Source organism: Triticum aestivum, chromosome 7D, assembly GCF_018294505.1.
Source record: "Triticum aestivum cultivar Chinese Spring chromosome 7D, IWGSC CS RefSeq v2.1, whole genome shotgun sequence".
Lineage (NCBI taxonomy): Eukaryota > Viridiplantae > Streptophyta > Magnoliopsida > Poales > Poaceae > Triticum > Triticum aestivum.
Genome location: NC_057814.1, coordinates 316981789 through 317003892, shown reverse-complemented (window position 1 = coordinate 317003892; position 22104 = coordinate 316981789). Strand labels below are relative to the sequence as shown.

Below are 22104 nucleotides of genomic sequence, written 5' to 3'. Positions count from 1 at the left end.
TAGCACGATCAATCTTAGGATGACGATTCAATAACCAGCACACTAAGAATGAGAGTATTGCCATTAACTACCAAGCAACGAGTTGCTCAGAGTATTGATTTCACACATCACGGTTCACTTGTCGGTATTCCGGTTGTGACAACACGGGACCGAGGAATGAATAATGATGGCGAGAAGTATCACTGCGTCAAGAATTCATAAGAGGTGGTGCAATTCTCATGACACTCTTGACATAAAGATGGTAACGCTCCAAGGTAGAGCAGAACAAAAGCTGGATTGGCATTTTGATCTGCGGAATACAATTGTTTTGACCCGATCCTAGATATGGATGAGGTTCTGGAGTTAGTTTCTCCTAGTCATTCTGAAATAGAACGACTTGACGGACTACAAGAATAATAGGCATCGATAACACAAATGCACAATTACTCCTGACTATCAATTGATAGACGAGGGCCAGAAAATAACTAAAGAGGGACAACCCAAAGGAACATATGGTTTTCTGAGTTGTGGATGCATGGATTAGTATGTCAAACAAATTCAACATATTTCTTCCGGATAACCCATGCAGAGGAGGAAGGACTGGCAGAGTCACAATATGAATGGAGTACTCCTCAAGAGCACTCTAGTTGTGATCTTTCGGTTCCGCGAGGAACTTCTTCCATAAGCAGTTCATGATATTTGGAAGAAGGATATACCATGAACCTCGAGGACTATCGCAAAGGTTGCTAATATCCTAAAGGAACGAGCAAACACTATCAACAGGAGGTAGGGTGAATCTCGGGTCCAAGAACCCAGGAATAGAATGCCTACTAACTAAATGGCATCACGGGATGCTTTCGAGAATAATGGGCAGAATCATCACACTGGGGATACAAAGCATTGCTAGATTACTGAGTGGTCCTCTATGACGCCTAGGGTCATAATAATAGCACCAACATATATGTCGAGGCAATGGAGTACCTCAACAGACCGATTAGTGTGGTTACTCTGGCCCAAAGGAAAATCGAGAACGGACGGAAAGGATTTGCAAATGCATCAGACTATTTAGGAGCCTCGGATGACTCGGACAGCATAACGGCTGTAAATGCTCAAAATATTTGAGACATCCTACAAAATGGTGGCATAACCACTCAACATCACAATATAAAGATTCCGAGACCAACTATGATCACACGGAAGTAGTAGAAACTGAACTGAGACTTAAATCCAACAGTCCTATGAGTCTACGGATTAGTAACACGTGATCCTGATAGATAGACGAGAAGCCTAGTTCTTAATTCCCGTAGAAGAGAAGAGGATGACTCAGATCAGAAGGGCATAAGGTAAAGAAGTAAAAAAGAGCCTTATGTTCCCTCCACAATCAATTCCCTTATATAACTAAAGCATTTCTAGACTCAACTTCGACCAGTTTGGCTTCGTAAACCTACAGGCAGTCAGGCTCTGATACCAAAGCTGTCACGACCCCGATTCCAAGTCACATCGATCTAGCCGGTAACACCTCATATCACTTTGTGGCCTCACGCACGGTATTCCCACGGGTGTCGCCTTACCATGGCCCGGGACCGTTTGCGCCTTTTGGCTCACGTATATGATAGTGTCGCTAGCATCCATATGACAGAGAACCCGGGTCGACATGACTAGTCGTGAACCCAAAGTGGCACTAACTTACGGGGACAGGCATACATGAATCAACATCGAGCATGTCGGTCAGCAGCGTGCGAATCCGGGCTGTAGCACTGGGCTAACAAGACTCCGGTGAACCGGGCTGTAGCAGGCTAGGCAGGACTCCGGATGTCACCGCGTGACATTTCCCCGAAGGGACAGACACAGGAACGAAGTGTATCACATGCCGGCCAGTCAAGTGTTCCGGGCAGTAGTGCTGGGCTAGCAGGACTCCGGTGAACCGGGCTGTAGCGGACTACTATGGCTCATGGAAGCACAAGACTACATTACCCCATAAGAGAGGCTACCAAGGATAAACAACTAGGTTGTCGGATCCCACACATACCAAGCATTTCAATCATACACACAATATGCTCGATATGTGCAAATACAACATGGCATCACAACAAGACTCTACGACTCAGAGTATTTATTCATTAGGCCCCGAAGAGCCAGATATTACAAACATGGGTCTCATGACCCAACATTCAGAGCATACAAGCAACAACCACATGCGGAAGCTTAACTTGTCTGAGTACAGACAACTACAAATGAAAAAGGGTGAGAAGCCTGACTATCTACAAGACCCTGCGAGGGCACAAGATCGTAGCTGAGGTATCAAGCTAAACGTCGAAGTCCACACGGAACTACTAGCGAGACTGACGTCTCTCTGCAAAACATAAAATAAGCAAACGTGAGTACAAATGTACCCAGCAAGACTTACATCAGAGCTATCTACATATGCATCAGTATCAAAAGGGGGTGGTGGAGTTTAACTGCAGCAAGCCAGCTTTGACTCGGTGGCTATCCTAAACTACGACTGCAAGTAACTCTTTTGAGGTGGCGCACATGAGTCCACATATTCACCATATCAATACACCACTATGGATCCGCTCCCGTCTCCCTACGAGAACGCCATCCATAGCACTCACGCTTATCTTGCGCATTTTAGAGTATCCACTTTCACTTGTCTATGAACTGTACAGGCAACCCAGAAGTCCTTTACCGCGGACACGGCTATTCGAATAGATGATGTTAACCTTGCAGGGGTGTACTTCTTCACACACGCTCTCGCCACTTACCACCATGTACACGTCGTGTACCTCGGCAACCTTCAAGCGGAAGCCTGGCGAGGGAGTCGGCCACGACCTGACTAACCACACAAGTCTCTAGTCCAGGTTTATCGCCTATTCGGGTTCCATCCGCAAGGAGATCTGGCCGGGGTGTCGCTCACGGCCCCAAACGATGTGTACAGGGTTCCCAAGCCCACCTCGACGGATGGATCTACGCTTGGTACACCGTGCCATGGTGCCTAGTCTGTCCCAAACCCACCTGTACCGGGTACCACTTGGTAGACTACTAACACAACCTACAAACACCAGAAACTAGTTGTAACTCCTGGACAGAGATCGAGGCGGTTAATAAGCCGAGAGGGGTCGAGTTACCGGAACCCAATGTGTGGTAGTAACTGTTCATAGATCACAAACACAGAACTCAGTTCCTGAGGACGGCTTCAATGAGACAACCCACCATGTACTCCTACATGGCCTCTCACCGCTACCTTTACCAAATCGTGTTCACACACTTGGTTCTCAACAGTAGGACATGTTCACCACATTCCAATTCATCCCCGATGAATCAGACCTGACTCAACTCTAAGCAGTAGCAGGCATGACAAACAAGCATGAATGAGTAGGCACATTAGGGCTCAAACAACTCCTACTCATGCTAGTGGGTTTCATCTATTTACTGTGGCAATGACAGGTCATGCAGAGGAAAGGGGTTCAACGACCGCAGCATGTAACAGTTGAATCGTTGTTGTCCTAATGCAGTAAAAGAGAGCAGGAGCGAGAGAGTGGGATTGTATCGGAATGAACAAGGGGGTTTTGCTTGCCTGGCACTTCTGAAGATAACATTGAGTCTTCATTAGTGTCAACGATCACAGCGTCGGAGCAGCGTCTACCGAGAGGGGACAATTACCGGCAAACAAGGAAGAGCACAATCAATGCAATGCACAATATGATGCATGATCATGACATGACAATATGTTGTGATTTGAGCTAATGCAACTAGTAACAGAAAGGTTTGGGTTGATTTGAACTCAAGGTTCAAATTCAAATTTATACTATGAATTCAAATAGTGCATTCTCATGTTTTGGACTAAACAGTGAGGTTAAATTGTTCAACCATGCATGAAAATGCCATATTCAGATTCCTTGGATTTTTCTGATCATTTTTCATATATAATTTATTTCAATCTGAGTTATAGATTATTTCCTATGATTTTTTTGAAGTTTTAAACATTTTCTGAATATAAATAAACCATTTCGATTCATTTGAAATCCAGAAAAGCATTACTGCGTCATCACTAGGTCATGCTGACGTCGGCCGGTCAACAGCGCCTAGCCCAGGTCAAACCTGACGGCTGGGCCCCACACATCAGCTGGTCAGCTAATTGACAGGGTTAATTAACACTAATTTAATCCTAAACTAGAAATTAGTTAGGGGTTGGCCCCACATGTTAGTGACTCAGGGGGAAGTCAAACAGGGTCAACCCGGGTCAAACTCGCCGGAGTTGACCCGGGGCTCGTCGCCGGCAAGGCCAGAGATGGCGGAGGGGCTCGAGATTCCTCCTACGGCGACCAAATGGCCGGCGGAGGGCATCTACGCGACGGGGAGGCTCGTCCGCGTCGAGTGGTGCACGCAGCAGCGGCTCCAGTGGCCTAAGTCGACGGCAGCAGAGACTTGCACGGCGGCCGGAGTTCGGGAGTGCTTGGAATCAGCGTTGTGGTGCACGGTGGGACGAACGGGTGGGCTAGTTCGGTTCCTGGGAACAGCACGAGCGCGATGACGTGCTCAGGGTCAAGCTAAGCTTGCTCTAGCCACGGTGAGGACTTCGCCGGCAGCGTGAAGCTCACGGGCATGGCGGAGAGAGATGCTACGGTGAGCTACAGGCCACGGGGATAAGGGGAGATGATGAAGGATCTCACTGGGAGGTCGAAGAGCAGCTCCGTGGGCTCGGGGAGGCGCTCGGGGAGGCGAATCGACGACAACGATCTTCGGTGGCCGACGAGGGAAACGGCGGCAGTGGCGGCGCAGACGTGCTTCTGGCGTCGCGTGACTCAGTGGAGAGGACGAATACGGCAAGGCGGAGACGCTTGGGACGGAGAGAGAGCGAGGGAGTGGTTGTGGCCGCGGTGGTGCACGGCGGCGCTCTCTGATGCGTTCGGGTCCGTGCGGGAGAGAGAGCAGAGGAGAGGGAAGGCACGGGAGGAGAGTGAGGGGGTACGGGGCTGGCGCGTGGCGTCTTCCAGAGACGTCCGGGCAAGCAGGCAGAGAGGAGGTGGCCGGGCGCGTGCGTGCGCGCCGCGGGCACACGCCCTCGTGCCTACTGGCACGAGGTTGAAGACAGGGGAGGAGTTGGGCTGGGCTGGCTACAGTGCTGGGCCGCACAGGTCGGCTGCAGGTGGGCTGGCAGGTAAGGCCAGGTAAGTGCTTCTGTTTTCATTCGTTTCTTTCTGTTTTGTTTTATTTAATCTTTTGCCACTGTTTTGAATTCAAGCAAATTCAAACAATGCCAAACACTTGTCTGAATATTTTATGTCACTCAAAGAACTTCTCCAAATGAACATAGAATATAACAAAGCATTTGAAAATATATTCTTTATAATATGAATATATATTGAAATTCAAATACCATGGTGATTTAAATTCAACGCCAAAATGATTCCTTAAAAATGTTCACTATTTTTGGTTTAGACCCAAACCCTTGCCGAAAATATCAAACATTAATGAAGGCCATTTTGATTTCACTGAATGCAATTTTAAGGGTTCTTGCCCTTCTTTTAATTGAATTTTGAGGCTTTCGGAATTCCCTCAATTCCAGTTTCTTGAATTAAAACATGATGCATGGATGCAACTCACTGATGCAACTAATTACAAAGCAGAATTCTAGGGCTGTGACAACCTTGTACCACCGAATTACAGAACACGAAAATAGCTATCAAGTAACTTCAGCATGCTGCACTTACCAAAAGCTAGTGGTCTACATAGTCAAAATTGAATGGATGAGGCCTTATCATCAGGGTGGGGGAATCGTTGGACCAGCAGCAAGCACGACCCCCATGCCACAGCCTGGACGATCATGGTTGGTGATGCACTGCGTGTGGCCAGTGCCACAAGCCCACAAGGACTATTGGCAGGGGCCCCTCTCTTGCAGCGAGGGCACCTTCTGATGCTCCATGTCACCCCTCTCAGCCTCTTATGCCTCCTCCTCCTATTCTACTGATGCTCTCGGGATCTCCGGCCTTGTCCACAGAAGAAGTGGATGTTGCCTCCTCGGCCGGCACCCCACCTATCAGTGGCGGAGCTAAGATTTGAAAACAGGGTCTTCCTTCTACAAAAGTTGACAATAAATATGACATGTGAATATTCTAACGATTAACACTACCATATAGAAATAGATAAATAAATGTGGTCTTACAAACATACTAACCGGGGCTACCTGACTCCCTCTCTGAACAAACTGACACCGGGGCTTTTGCACACCTCCGGTGTCCAGACTCCAGTGAATCCAAGGAGTGTGAAGGACATGAGGAGTTGCGGGGTCTGGACAAATTCAGATTTGTGCCGAAAATCATGTAAAATTCCCTGCAAATTCCTGGAAGTACATGCCTAGTGATTTATTGGAAAATTATCCTTATGCTTCTGTGGATACACCAAACAGTTAATGATGCGATGGAATTAGGCCAAGAAAACCTACAACTTTAACAACATTCAGAGTCATAATATATTTATGAAAATGATAAATTTAATATAGGAACATTCTACACACATAAAATTACAAAACCTAAAATATGATATTAAGAAACTAAACGATAAATGTTCTCTTCTGTTTCTCCATTGTGTTGACCACATGATATAAGAAACAAAATATTTTCTGAACTACCAAGCTTACACGACAATTCATCAAATAGAATAGTTAACTCACATAATGTGTTTCTTTAGAAGTTTAGATGCAGGCCTTCCATTATCTAAAAGATGCATACCTGATACCTCAGTCGAACCAATAACTTGGTGATGTGAAGCAATGCATCAAACGAGCATGATTGTAGAGAAGGGAAGCACAATATTATGGCATGCTAGCAACCACTGGCAGAGCTAAGCATTACGAAAATGGGCCATGGCCCACCCATCCCACGGCAAATACAGTGTAGGATTAAAGTAAACTGGTTCATGAGAACAAAAAATAGTGATCTTCCTTCATGCCGGCCCGCCCAGCTTTGGCTGCGTAGCTCCGCCACTGCTAGCAACTCCTCCCCTCAACACAACATGTGCAGACTGCAGTAATGTAGTACTGTCGATTGCGTCTGTTCCTGGAAGGGAAATCAATACAATTTGAGAAAGCATACATGCATCCGAGATTAACACAGTTTGTGCCATACTAATTGACCCTAGAAACCTCATAGAGCGTTGCCACGGACTAACGAAAAAACGCACATACACATGACGTGGAAGGCAAGTGGCAATCTGAACATGTATATCCCTAAAGATATATAAATTTTCATGATGAAATACACTCGTATATAGGTATGTCTTCCACATATCTGTACATTTCATGATGAAATACATTTTGATGTGAGCCACACAAAAAATGAAATCATGATTTTCTAACACATGTACTATTCACTATATAAGTTCATGATTTTTTTGTGCAAACCACATGAAAACATGATTCACCATGAAAATTTACAGCGTCACTATACAAACTACAGTATGTACAATTTAAAGGAATACTACAATATAAAAACTTTGTGAGAATAAAGCACTGCTACATTCTGAAACTGGTCCAAAGGTAACAAATAAGATTTCCATACCAATGATGAGTGAACTCTTAATAAATTGAATACTTAAAAACACTTAATAAATCAAAGATGCTTTATATGCATCATCTCAAATTGCCTTTCATGATTCTTCAAATAAAATCTCATAGCTGCACATAACAGAACATTGGGGCATGAAATAAATCTGAAGAAAATGAAGAAAAAGTACAGCAAAAGCTGGCCTAGTGACTTGGTGAGTAATGATAACCTGATAATATCATGTAGCATAGCTTTTGGAGCCAGCCATGACCTATGGATGAATATAAGCTAGCTCTGATTTACAATACGAGGAGAGCAGCCTGGTGTGACAAATTCAGCCACCATACGGGAATCTGATGAACAGAGACAACCAGGGCGCCATATTCGTCATCGTCTACTACCACCTTGGACCTGTCAAACGGTGGTGTCTAGCTTGCAGGCAGAGTGGTGAATGGACAAAGTGGAGCCCTCCTCCAGTAAGGGGAACGACACAAGCAACAACTCTCTGAACACATTTGTGAATGGTCAAAATAATATCACACTAAACTTCTTCTAAACTTCTGTAGCAACAACTAATGTGTTTGGAGAGTTGCTGCTTGTGTCGTTCCTGTTCCTGGAACCACAGAAACAAGAACTGTCTGAACACATTCGTGAACTATGGAAAATATATCTCGCTGATTTCCTTCTAAACCGCCCTTAGAAGTAACAACACAAGCAGTAAAAAGGCAAGCAATCACATCATATATGGGGCTATGGGAGAAAAGGAGAACACGTTTTGAAGTTCCAGTATTTAGAACGTTCATACAAATTTCTAGTAGTTACAAAGTTCATAGAAATTTCTAGTATTTACAAAATTCCCCAAATTGCATCAAATCCATCCACATAAGAGAGAAGAACGCACCGTGCTGCTCTCGATACTGTTCTTCAGGGACGTGGAGGATAGCAGCAAGAGGAGGGCAGGCGACCGAGGGCCCCTGCTCGATGGCGTCGACCACCGCTCCTTGGCCACGAACACCACGTCGGACCGCTCCGGCTGGGATCTGCTCCATGTTCTATGTCGTCCTCCAGCAGTGGGCTCACACAGGCAGGCCACGAAGGATGGGAGGCGACGGCGATGGCTTGAGTAGGAGGACGGAGACAACACGAGGAGGAAGAGGTCGTCGCCTGCCCCGCCGAGGAGGCACAGCGTCGGCCTGAGGTGGTGAGCCAGACTGCATGGCTTGTGAGGGAGGGTCATCCATGACCTACGCGTGTTGGCCATCGGCCACCCATGCGACGGCGATCTCAAATTTCATGGATCAGACGACGGTGAATGCTACCTCGATCTGGCACAACGCGACTGTTGAGGATATAGACCTTAGAGTCACCCGCCAGGAGGGGCCGGGTTACTCATATGGTCACGGCCAGAAGCCCGACGCCAAGCTTAAAGACGGTGGGCCAAAGATGGGCTTAAGACCCGGATATGGCTTAAGGCCCGTAGTTGCAGTCATTATTATGGTAGAACTTGTAGTGTAAGGCAAGAATAGTTGAGAGTCCGAGCCGGACACTCTTATGAGCCGGCCGGGACTCTGAGAGCTGCTGGGCGTCAGCCTCCCTATATAAAGGGACGACCCGGCAGCGGTTTAGGGACAAGAACAATCTCATCGAGAGCCGGGCATAGCAATTTAGCTCCCTGGTGATCGTAACCCTAATCAATACCACCTCAGACTGGACGTAGGCTTTTACCTTCACCGTAAGGGGCCGAACCAGTATAAACCCTCGTGTTCCTTGTCCCGCATTAACCCCTTCAAGCTTCCTAGTTGCGATGGCTCCACGACTAAGTCCTAGCTCGAGGACATCTGCCGTGACAATTCCATGACAGTTGGTGCCCACCGTGGGGCCAGCGCACGGTGGATTTGAGTTCTTGAAGGGCAGCTTCGAAGGGCTCAAGGGATACGCTGTGGGCCGAATGACCAAGAGTCGTCGCGGCAAGCTCTACATGGACGATGCAAACTGGGGTCCGGACGCCGGCTCAATTGAGTACGGGTACCGGGTCCCCTTCGGCGGAATTCATGTTTTCATTGGCAAGATTGGTGAGCTGGGCCCTGGGCCGGATCTCTGCACCGATTTCATTGAGACGGCTCAGCGTGCACGACCCGCCCGGGCCCGGCCTGCCTTAAGGCGCGCGTTTGTGGGATGTATCCATGGAGGGCCCTATGATCTATCTGGGTCTGGTGATGAGGCGGCCGCCGGCTCTGACGGCGAGTCGGCCACCGATGAGTCAAACTCGTTATATCAACTTCAAGATGGCAGGCTCATGGGTTGTTCCGATGGTGACAGTATTCCGGACCCGTTTGAGCCGCCAAGTCAGGTTGGAGTCTTTATGGCTGGCGCGCAGCCTGTTCAGAACCCCGCTGCTGGAGCAGGAAACCCGGTGCCTTCTCCGGCTCAGGTGCTAATGGACCTCACGGACAAGATGACGGCCCTGTTAACCGCCACGGTTGACCCGGCGGATCAAGCTCAGCATGATGCGGAGGTGGCACAGTTAAAATTGGATCTAGTGAAAGCTAAGGAGGAGCTTGCAGCGGAAGGGATCAGGATGGCTGCAGAGAGGGCGGCTCTCGATGCCCAAACTCAGCTGATCCAGGCGCAGTCCTTCCAACTCACGATGGATCAGAACGCGTCCAATGAGGTCATGAGAAGGAGGCATCAAAAGACCCAATCTCGACTCCCTCCGGTTTACGATCCACGCAACCTCTTCAACACGCCAGGTGCAGGGTCTAGTAACCCGCTAGGGGTCATAGTGCCCGGGTCTGGAACCCCTATTCAGCCATGAGTGATGGGGCCTCCCCAAGTGCCCCCTGCCCCGCCTCAGTACGTGCCAATACCCCCGGGTCATTATAATAACCCGCTGGAGAACATGGTCGCTGCGGCAGCACGGCTGGCGGCTCTCCCAGTTGACGGCGACTCTCCGACGGCTATTGAAACCCGCCGGGTCAGGGAACTCCTTCAGACGGCACTGGCGCAGCAAGAGGCGTACTCCTACAGCCGGGATAGGATCCACTCGACCCCCTGTCCGAGCCCGAGTTACAGCAGGCACATGGTCTCAGCGACCGGCTCAAGTAACGTCCGACACCATGACCCACCTCCTAGCCATGGCCCGGCTCATAATGGAGCCTTTCATGCAGCAGATCAGGACAGAGCGCAGCAAGAGGCGGAGCAGGTGCCTCAACTGACGGCTTACGAGACCCCCCCCCCCCCGGCTTATCCGACGACTTCCGTCGACGTAGGTATCCCTACCAGGAATGGGGGTGTCCCTTGTTTAGTACCAGCTATCCGCAATGAGCGTCTACCCAAGGACTTCAAGGGCCCTAGGAAGGTGCCTAATTACACAGCTGACTTACAACCCGTAGCCTGGATCGAGAGTTACGAGATGGCCATGGAACTACTGGAGGTCAGTGAGGCGGCAATGGCCTAGTACTTCACCATGATGTTGGATGGGACTGCCCGCACTTGGTTGAAAGGACTACCACCGAACTCCATCGAGTCTTGGGCTGAGCTGAAAGCCCGGTTCATCCAAAACTTCAAGGATACCTGCAGGCAGTCGATGTCAATTGTGGATTTGACTAACTGTAAGCAGCAGGAGGGTGAGTCTATGACACATTGGGTTCGCCGGGTTAAGGAGATTATACACTCGTCAGACAAGATGGATGCCGACTCAGCAGTTTTAATGCTGGAGCAGAATTGTCGTTTTGTGCCCCTGAAGATGAAACTCGGGCGGCTTAAACGCGACTGCACTGATATGGGTACATTAATGGCGGCTCTTGTCAAGTACGCCGATTCTGATGGTACCAAGGATCCCCCTTCAGATGATGAAAGGACAGGGAAGGGAAAGAAGAACGGCAATGGCAAGGGTCCTCAGTATAACCCGGGGAACCAAGGAGGAGGCAAGCGCAAGGCAGATGGCAGCCTAGAGTTTGTAGCCAACGCACAAGGCAATAACAACATCGCAAGGGGAGGCCCCCTCCCCGAGGCGGCGGGTCAGGACCGACTCTGGAGCAGCTGTTGAATGAGCCTTGTCCGAGGCACGGCTCTAGAGAGAAGCCAGCGACTCATCTATGGAAGGATTGTGCAATCATGAAGGCCTTTAAGAACTACAATGGCCCGGGCGGCGGCCCAGGCGCCGGTGGCTTTCATGGCCCGGGCGGCGGCTCAAATTCTGGTTCTCAGAACGGTCAAGGGGGCTTTAATCAACAGTCTGGCCAGGGTCATCAACAGCAGCAGGGGGTTATCAGACCAATCCAAAGCAGCTTAGCGGTGGACAGTATCATGTGTTTACCACTAGTTTGTGCAAGCGAGATCAGAAGTTTCATAAGAGGGCTGTGAATGCTGTTGAGCCGGCGGTCCCACGCTACTTGCGGTGGTCTGAGCAGCCTATAGTGTGGAGTAGGGAGGATCACCCTCCCCGGGTGGATAACCCGGGCCACTTGGCCTTAGTGGTGGCTCCTCAAGTAGGAGGTTATAAGTTCACAAAGGTGCTGATGGATGGAGGCAGCAGCATCAACATCCTCTATTATGAGACTTTTCGCTGTATGGGGTTGGTTGATAAGAACCTCAGCCAGTCAAACACTATCTTCCATGGTGTGGTACCTGGTAAGTCGGCTTATCCAGTCGGCAAGATTGAATTGGCAGTGGCCTTTGGTGATGAGAACAACTACAGGGTGGAGAAGTTGACCTTTGAGGTGGTCAAAATAAGAAGTCCATACCATGCTATATTTGGACGGCCGGCTTACGCCAAGTTCATGGCACGGCCGTGTTATGTATACTTACAGCTCAAGATGCCGGGTCATAATGGGACCATTACGGTTCACGGCAGCCGGAAAGTGGCTCTGGAGTGTGAGGAAGGGGATGCAGCTTATGCAGAATCTGTTTGTGCAACAGAAGAGTTGAAGTTTTACAAAGACAACGTTGACCCAACAGATATGACCTCTCTGAAGAAGCCGACTACGGAGAATGAGCCGGCGATGAAATTTAAGTCAGCTGATGAGACTAAACTTGTTGATTTCGTTCCAGGAGACTCATCTCAGCAATTTAGCATCAGTGCCAATCTGGATCCAAAATAGGAAGGCGCGCTCATCGAGTTCATCCGTGAGAATAGGGACATCTTCGCATGGAAACCTTCTGACATGCCAGGTGTGCCTAGAGAACTCGCTGAGCACACTCTCAATGTTGATCCGAAATTTAAGCCGGTCAGGCAGTTCCTTCAGCGGTTTAATGAAGAGAGGCGGAAAGCTATTGGTGAAGAAGTGGCCCGGCTCTTGGCGGCCGGGTTTATTGTTGAAGTCTTTCACCCAGAGTGGTTAGCTAACCCGGTGCTCGTACTCAAGAAGAACGGCACTTGGCGGATGTGTGTGGATTATACGAACTTAAACAAGGCGTGTCCGGCTGATCCTTTTGCCCTCCCCCGTATTGATCAAATCATTGATGCTACGGCAGGTTGTGCGCGCTTAAGTTTCTTGGATGCTTATTCCGGATATCATCAGATTAAGATGGCAGTTAAGGACCAGGAGAAGACGGCGTTCATCACTCCCTTTGGAGCCTTCTGCTATGTGTCTATGCCCTTTGGACTTAAGTGTGCACAGGCGACTTACCAGCGTTGTGTACAGAACTGTCTTCATAAACAGATTGGGCGCAATGTTCACGCTTATGTGGATGATATTGTGGTTAAGTCCATAAAAGAGGAAACCCTGATAGATGATTTAAGGGAAACCTTTGATAATCTCCGGGTCTACAAAATGATGCTTAACCCGGCCAAGTGTGTCTTTGGTGTCCCTGCAGGCAAGCTCTTGGGTTTTTTGGTTTCTGACAGAGGCATTGAGGCTAACCCGGAGAAGATCAAGGCCATCACCTCCCTGGCTAAGCCGGCATGTATAAATGACGTTCAGCGTTTGGCGGGTCGCATCGCTGCTTTAAGCCGGTTTATAAGCCGTTTGGGTGAGAAGGCCATGCCATTATATCAGTTGATGAAGAAAACTGATAACTTTGTCTGGAATGATGCGGCTAATACTGCCTTTGAGGATTTGAAAAAGCAGCTGGCAGAGCCCCCAGTCCTTGCTGCTCCGGTTGATAAGGAGCCCTTATTACTGTACGTGGCGGCGAACACACGAGCCGTCAGTGTGGCTATGGTGGTGGAGCGCAAGGAGGAGGGCAAGGAGCATCCGGTTCAGCGGCCGGTTTATTATGTCAGTGAAGTGCTCATTGAGTCCAAGCAGCGATATCCGCATTAGCAGAAGCTTGTTTATGGTGTGTTCATGGCAAGCCGGAAACTCAAGCATTATTTTCAGGGTCATCCCATCACTGTGGTCAGTTCTGCCCCTCTTGGTGATATCATTCAAAACAGGGAGGCCACAGGGAGAGTAGCTAAGTGGACTATAGAGCTCGGACCTCATGGTCTCAAGTATGTGCCACGCACTGCCGTTAAATCTCGGGCCTTGGTGGATTTCATCAATGACTGGACAGAGTCACAAGTGCCCGAGCAGAAGCCGGATAACACATATTGGACTGTCCACTTTGATGGGTCCAGGCAGTTGGAGGGCTCGGGGGCTGGAGTCGTGTTGGCTTCCCCTAAAGGTGACAAGTTCCATTATGTGCTACAGTTGCTGTTTCCTTGCACTAACAACGCGGCTGAGTACGAGGCCTTGCTCCATGGTCTTGGGATGGCTAAGGAGATGAGCTTAAGCCGGGTAAGGTGCTTCGGCGACTCAGACTTGGTGGCTCAACAAGTATCAGGAAAGTGGGACTCTAAGGACCCTCTCATGGCGGCTTATCGCCGCGAGGTTGATGCCATTGCTGGGCACTTTCAGGGTTACCAAGTGGAACACATCGATCGCAGGAAGAACGAGGCGGCGGATGCTTTAAGCCGGCTGGGCTCTCAGCAAAAACCGGTGCTGCCCAACACCTTCCTGGACGTCCTGTATAGCCCTTCTGTTAAGTTGCCTACAGAGGAAGACTTGGCTGTCCCTGACCCGGAGGCCCGACTGGTGGCGGCTCTTCATATCATACCAGACTGGACAATGCCATATCTGGCTTACATGACCCGGGGCGAGTTGCCTGAGGACGAAACTTTGGCCAGGCAAATAACCCGGCGGGCTAAGTCAATGATTGTTATCAATGGAGAGTTGCATCACCGCAGTGTTACGGGAGCATTTCAGCGTTGTGTTTCCCCTGAAGAAGGTCAAGAAATCTTGCGTGAGATCCATGAAGGGGATTGTGGCCATCATGCCGGCTCAAAGTCTCTTGTGGCTAAGGCTTTTCGTCATGGTTTTTATTGGTTGACGGCTCATGCTGATCTGGAGGACTTGGTCAGTAAGTGTGATGGTTGCCAGAGGTTCTCACGACGGGCTCATGTGCCGGCTCAGGAGCTGAGGATGATCCCAATCACTTGGCCCTTTGCGGTCTGGGGGCTTGATATGGTTGGGCCTTTTAAGAGGTCCAAAGATAAGAAGACCCACCTCTTGGTGGCTGTTGACAAATTCACAAAGTGGGTGGAAGCTGAGCCAGTTAGCAAGTGCGATGCAGCCACGGCGGTTCGATTTATGAAAAAGGTGATTTTCCGTTTTGGTTTTCCGCACAGCATTATAACTGACAATGGCACCAATCTCTCCAAAGGCGCCATGGAAGAGTTTTGTCAACGAGAGCATATCCGACTTGATGTTTCCTAAGTGGCTCATCCTCAATCCAATGGTCAAGCGGAGAGAGCTAATCAGGAGATTCTGAAGGGCATCAAGCCCCGGCTTTTGGTCCCTTTGCAACGGACGCTGGGTTGTTGGGTGGAGGAGTTGCCCTCCGTGTTATGGAGCATCAACACTACTCCTAACAGGTCTACAGGTTTTACGCCTTTCTTCATGGTTTATGGAGCAGAAGCAGTCCTCCCCAGTGACATCCGTCATGACTCACCTCGCGTGGCGGCTTACGTTGAGGCGGATAATGAACAGGCGCGCCAAGATGCTCTGGACTTGTTGGACGAACAGCGTGATGTGGCAGCAGCCCGTTCAGCGATTTACCAACAAGACGTGCGCCATTATCATAGCCGCCGGGTTAAATCCCGGGTCTTCCAAGATGGCGATCTCGTGCTCCGGCTTATCCAGGATCAAACAGATGCACACAAGTTATCCCCGCCTTGGGAAGGGCCCTTTGTGGTCAGCAAGAACTTGCACAACGGGTCATATTACCTCATTGACATTCGGGAGCACAAAGATTCATGTAAGTCGGAGGAAGAGACCCGTCGGCACATAGCTCAGCTTCGGCCTTACTACACTTGAGCCACCGGCTCTTGTGGTGTACATATTTCTCTCAGCCATGTATATATTATGATAAGCAATAAAGCAGGACCTCTGTCCTTTTTTCTCCTCCACATATGCACGTATTGTTTTCATTGCAAGATTACATGATGACTTAAAGGAGGATCCGGCTTATGATCGTATTCGAATCTAGCCGTAAGCAATAAGGTCACTTGGGGGCTTCCTGTTCAAACATGGGTCGTATTCGAACCAAAGAGAACATAGCTGTCGATACCCATTTGATTGGCAAAGTGCCGAGCTCTTTGGGAGGTTACCTTTGGTCATATTTGAATCATAGTTTAACCCCTCTGAGAACCGACGTGGATCGTATTCGAATCAGCGTCGTTAAACAATTCTTAAAATCACTTGGGGGCTTCCTGTTCAAACATGGGTCGTATTCGAACCAAAGAGAACATAGCTGTCGGTACCCTCTTGATTGGCATCTCCACACCCACTGGGGGCTATATGATCGTATCCGAATCTTAGCTTAACCCCTTTGGGCCGGGTCTCTGGTCATATTCGAACCGAAAGCCCCTAAGTTCTTCCGCTTTATCACAAGTTTTCTCTGATTATGTCAAGGTTAGTACAGCCGGGTCTCACTTTGCCAGTTTAACTTTGGTTTACAGTATTGCTGAACGCAATGGGTGTTATAAGGCAGGTAAACCGGAGTTGTAGTACCAACCTTTTTATCCGGGTTATTTAAATCGTAAGTATGCTTGCAGGCTGTTAAGTATGTTCTTACGGCTGTATTCAGGATATCATTGGAGACAAGTCCTTTTTGATTCATATTCCGGGTTATCTAAAACTTATGATTCTCAGGGCGGTAAGCCGCCTCAAGATTTGTGATTTGCCTTTCTATGCAGGATAATTAAAGGCACCTCTTTTGAGGTTAAGACAAATAAAGGATTAATTATGACCAGGAGAAACATCAAAGAGATAACTTCCAAAGACTTCAGCATTTAATACGTGCATGATGGCACGGCAGAGATAAACTGTTGCACCTATTCAATTACAAAACTTATCAAGTCTAAAAGGGTGGAGCATTGTTTGGTAAACCGGCTGCGGAAGTTAAGACGCTTGCTGGGTGGAAGTCTCCGGCTCATCTCTTCCTTCTCCTCCGGTTGATCCCAAGACCTGGAAGGTTGATGACTTCCAGTCGATGCCGCTGAGAGCTTCGAACTGGGCTTCCTCGTCAATTAACCCGGAAGGGTCGATCTCCGGGGCGAAAGTGTGCTGACGAGCCAGCGGGATCAAGTTGAGAGCTTCATAACGAGGGGTCGGGATCCTCTGATTCTCCGCATTGTAACCCGGTTGGTACTTGGTTAGATCTGTGTCGTTCCCGATAAGGGTGGCCACCGGGCGTACAGCCTTCACGCAAGCTGTGAAGTCCTTCTGATCGAAAGCTGAGCCGTCTTCCTTCAGGCTTGGATAGCCAAGGGCGATGTCCGCCGGGTCTAACTCCGGCAGGAATGCCTTGGCCCGGCTCAGCGTGGCGATCGCTCCGGCTCTCGCAGAGGCCCGTCGCAGCTCTTGGATCCGCTGAGGCAGAACGGCGAGCCGGCGCAGGACTTCTGCCAGGTGAGTCGGCACCTCGTTGGATAGGGCCACCACAGCTAAGGCACGCTGTGACCCGGTGTAGAGCTGCTCCACCAGGGTATACACGGCCTTCAGCTTGGTGACCACGCTCTGGTTGAGGTTGGCACTTCTGGGACCTGCTTAACAGAATCAGATAAGCCGGCGACAAGGATGAATTATGAGATATAAACATTCTAAACTTGATGAAAGCCGGTGAGGAGACTTACCGAAGATGGTGGCCACCATCTGGGAAACCTGGCGCTTTAGGCCGGAGAGCTCGGTGGTCTTCTCGGAGAGAGTCTTCTCCGCCTGTTCAGCCCGGGTCACCAATGCGGCCTTCTCTTCGGCCCAGGCTTTCCGCTCAGCATCAAATTCTGTCTTCAGCTTTTCTTGCGCGGCGATGCTGGACACGAACTTGGCGTTTGCCTTTCGGGTCTCCATTTCTTGCATCTTCAGCCGGCTCGTGAGATCAGCAAGGTCAGTCTCCAGCTTCTTGCCAGCAGCCTGTATAAGTTTCCAAGTTATGGCATGAACAATTACTCTACAAATTTAAAGTCCCAAGCGTTTTCCAAGCAAAGACACTTGGCACTTGGGGGCTAATGCATATTGAACGTTTTCTATCTACATATTGCCGGTTCAAATGGAGTAAGCCGGAACCTAAGTCTACAACGTACTCAGTCATAAGTCGTTGACTTGGGGGCTAGCATGGTCCAGGTAACTAAGCAGTAAATAAGAGGACAAAAGGATGTTACCTCAGACTTCTGCTGGATCTGGGTCACCATGGCAACCTCGGCGTCCCGGCTCTTGTGCACTTGGCTGATGTAGCCAGAGACGAGCTCTCCAATGCTCAGGTTGGTGTAGTCGGAGAGGTCCAGGTTCACCCGGTGGGGCTGCAGCAACTCCCTTTAGCAGAGCACTTGGCCAGCACGGTAGGTCTCCCCGGCTCAACGAACTCCGTCCGGGTGATTACCACGTCCGGGTCATTCGTTGGTTGGGCCGAGCCGGAGGCCTCCGGGTCAGCAGGAGCTTCTACAGGCGCCGTGTCCATTGGAGTGGTGGATTCGGGGGCGGAGGCAGCTGGCGGGTCTTGGACCGTCACCTCCGGCTCAGGCAAATCCGGCACTCCGGCCGACTTGGTTTTCTTCACCCTCTTGGTGAGCTTTGCCTGGGCACTGAAAGAACAACAAAGGTTAGTACAAAAAATATGAGTAAAGATCAGAACAACATGAGATGATTATCGTTACCCGGACGCGGTCTTGAAAGCCGGCAGATTCGACTGCATAGAGTCGCCGGAAGAAGGGGAAGTCTCCTGATAATTTGAGTCAGAAGAATTAAGCGGTTGGCGTATAACACCCGCAAAAGGATGAAAAGGGTATAATTTTGCGATCACCTCGGTCCGGCGTTTCCTTGATGCATCAAGTAACCCGGAGGAGAGGTCAGTGTCCTTGCTGGTCCGGGTGTGCCGCCGGCTCTCATGAACTTGTCGCTTCAAAATAATTGAGGATCTTGGTAAGCTAAAGGATGGGAAAAGCTTACTTTCCGGGTTACTCTTCGGGTTTTCAGCCTTGGCAAGGGCTCCGAGTCAGAGGAAAGTATTGTTACCTCTTCAACCACCGGGTTACTGGCTCCGGTGTCCTCCTGTTGATAAACAGCATTGATAAGGCGGACAGAAATAAACGACAAGTATAACAAGAGCTTACAGGTTTAGGAATTACCTCAGACTCGGAGCTGTCACTTAGCTGCAACAGCTCCGAAGCAGTGGGCCTGCTTCCTTTCCTGCGAGGGGCGGCTTTCTTGGCGGCTTTCTTCACCTTTCTAGCCTTCTTGGCCGCTTCATGGTCATATTTGACCCGCCAGAACTTGTCGTCAGCCTGAAACATACAATGGTGTTTTCTTTAAACGATTCAGATGAAAGTTATATACAGAAGAGGATAGGATGTTCAGATTGGCGGCTTACCGCTGGAGCTAGGTTGGTCTTGCAGAAGGGGGCTAACCCGGTCCTTCCACAGTCTGCCAGGCTCTCGTTCAAGAGAGCCTTGGTCATTTCCTCTGCAACGTCTTCAGGAAGATCATTGCGGCTGTGTCTTTGGGGGTCGTCTTTTCGGCCCGTGTACTCACACATTAAGCCGGGGCGGCGGCTCAATGGGATCACCCGCCATGAGATCCAGACCCGGACCAGATCGATTCCATTCAGACCATTGTCCAGGAGAGCCTTGATCTTGTTGATGGTGGGGAGTAGAGGCTGGTGCTCCGCCGGAGTCAATTTGTCTGACAATGGGTGTGTGGACTCCAGACGTGATGGGCGAAAGCCGGGCAGCGGACTTTCATCAGCCGGTGATGTATCTTGGCAATAGAACCAAGTCATGTTCCAGTCCTTTGGGTGGCTCGGCGGCTCTGCGTAAGGGAAAAGGCAGTCCCTACGCCGCTGGATGGAGATGCCACCTAGCTCCAGACTTGGCCCATTGGCGCACTCATTCTGACGGTTCAAATAAAAAAGCTCTGAAGAGCAGCAGACTAGGTTCTTCTCCAAGGTAAACCTCGCAGAAGACTTGGAAATTGCAGATGCTGGACACTGAGTTGGGTCCTATATCTTGAGGCCGCAAGTCGAAGAAGTTTAGAACATCCCTAAAAAACTTTGAGCCGGGCGGTGCGAAGCCCCGGCTCATGTGATCCGCAAAAACCACTACCTCCCCATCCGTTGGCTGTGGCCTCTCTTCTGACGGGTCAGGGGCACGGTAGGACATGATGTCTTTCTTGGGCAGATATCCTGACTTGACAAAATCTTCTAGGGTCTCATTGGTGACATTGGACCTCATCCAGTTGCAAGTAATGGGAGCTTTGGGAGGCATGGTGAAAATCGGCAGTCTATGATAAAAGGAAAAACGTCTGGGTTAATTATGAGCCGAAAGCAATCTACAGTTCAATATCAAGGTGGCGGCTTATAAGGGGACTAATGGTATACACTTAAGTGCATCGGGCTATTTAAGCCGCCGAGGGATTGAGAATAATTTGATTATCCACAGGCCTTATCACAGCTAAGCCGGAAATTTTTGTGGCGCATGATTTTCTTTAAGCCGGAAGGTTCTACGGCGCGTGGTTTCTTTAAACCGGAACTGTAAACCGCCGAGATTCAAGGATTGCAATTTTTACTAAGTGTGGTAAAACAGGTTTCACACATCACAGTAAAAAATTTGGATCAAAATAGTCGGGCAAAAGAAAATTTTCTAGACCTAAAATACAGACGCAGGGGAGTTCTTGAGCTCGAATGAGGTCTTTATGCAGTGGAAAGAGACCTACTGGCATTTGAAATGAGTACTAAACAACCGCCGCACTAGTTCTATACAAGGTTAAGATCAAACAGGGGCAGTAACTAAGAGAACTACCGGAACTTGCGGGCGATGGCGAAGAACACGGATGAACTACCCGAACCCTACCGCAGATCTGTTCTAGCAGGGCAGAAGAAGCTTACAGAGGCTGGTGAGTCGCGGAAGTCGTCGCGTATCTCTGGTCAGATCAGGGTGATGCAGCAGCCTGAGTTGATGATGACGAGGAGACCCGCGGCGGCGACAGCAGCAGAGCTCGGGCAGGGGAGCAGTGGCGCGAGGAAGAAGACGAAGGAGAGAGAGGTGACTGGAGGCCCGTCGGGCCGGCCTATTTATAAGGCAAGCTCATGAGTGGGCGCGAGGATCAAGGAGTCCACGGCGTGGTTATCTCCTCACGAAACGCCTCAATTTTCGGGATGACAGTAAATGCAAAGATCCGTTGCGGATCAGGCGGAGTAAACAACGGGCTTAATGGAAGATGACGTCACGGCGGATTATCCGGAGTCCAGAGGATGACGTCACGCCGGGTTATGGCCTTCACACAAATAGTAAGCCGGATATTTTTTCTGTCGAAAGAATTGAAGATTGACATGAGCCGGCTCAAATCAATCTGGGGCCTAATGTTGAGGATATAGACCTTAGAGTCACCCGCCAGGAGGGGCCGGGTTACTCATATGGTCACGGCCAGAAGCCCGGCGCCAAGCTTAAAGACGGTGGGCCAAAGATGGGCTTAAGACCCGGATATGTCTTAAGGCCCGTAGTTGCAGTCATTATTATGGTAGAACTTGTAGTGTAAGGCAAGAATAGTTGAGAGTCCGAGCCGGACACTCTTATGAGCCGGCCGGGACTCTGAGAGCTGCTGGGCGTCAGCCTCCCTATATAAAGGGACGACCCGGCAGCGGTTTAGGGACAAGAACAATCTCATCGAGAGCCGGGCATAGCAATTTAGCTCCCTGGTGATCGTAACCCTAATCAATACCACCTCAGACTGGATGTAGGCTTTTACCTTCACCGTAAGGGGCCGAACCAGTATAAACTCTCGTGTTCCTTGTCCCGCATTAACCCCTTCAAGCTTCCTAGTTGCGATGGCTCCACGACTAAGTCCTAGCTCGAGGACATCTGCCGTGACAATTCCACGACAGCGACCCTCCAAGCTCGGACCACCACGGCTCTCTCTCTCTCTCTCCACCACCCTCCATCTCTCTCCCTTCCCTCTCTCTCTATCTCCCTGTCTCGCCCTCTCTCTCTCTCTCACACACACACACCCCTTTCCTCGACTCAAAACTTAATTTTTGGTTCAGCTTAATTTTGCTCAATGCTAACGTTCGGAGGCTGCACTAAATATCCTATAAGCTTAAGCATTTA

The 22104-nt window shown here is 49.6% G+C and overlaps 1 long non-coding RNA gene across 1 annotated transcript; it reads right to left on the bottom strand.

Annotated features, from left to right (window-relative positions):
• Window positions 1-5475: 5475 nt before the first annotated feature.
• LOC123168274 (uncharacterized) lies at window positions 5476-8893 on the bottom strand. The gene is made up of 3 exons (XR_006484272.1): window positions 8425-8893; window positions 6158-7037; window positions 5476-6058 (listed from the first exon to the last, which is right to left on the bottom strand). It is a non-coding gene; the product is annotated as an uncharacterized lncRNA (long non-coding RNA).
• Between the last annotated feature and the right edge of the window lie 13211 nt (window positions 8894-22104).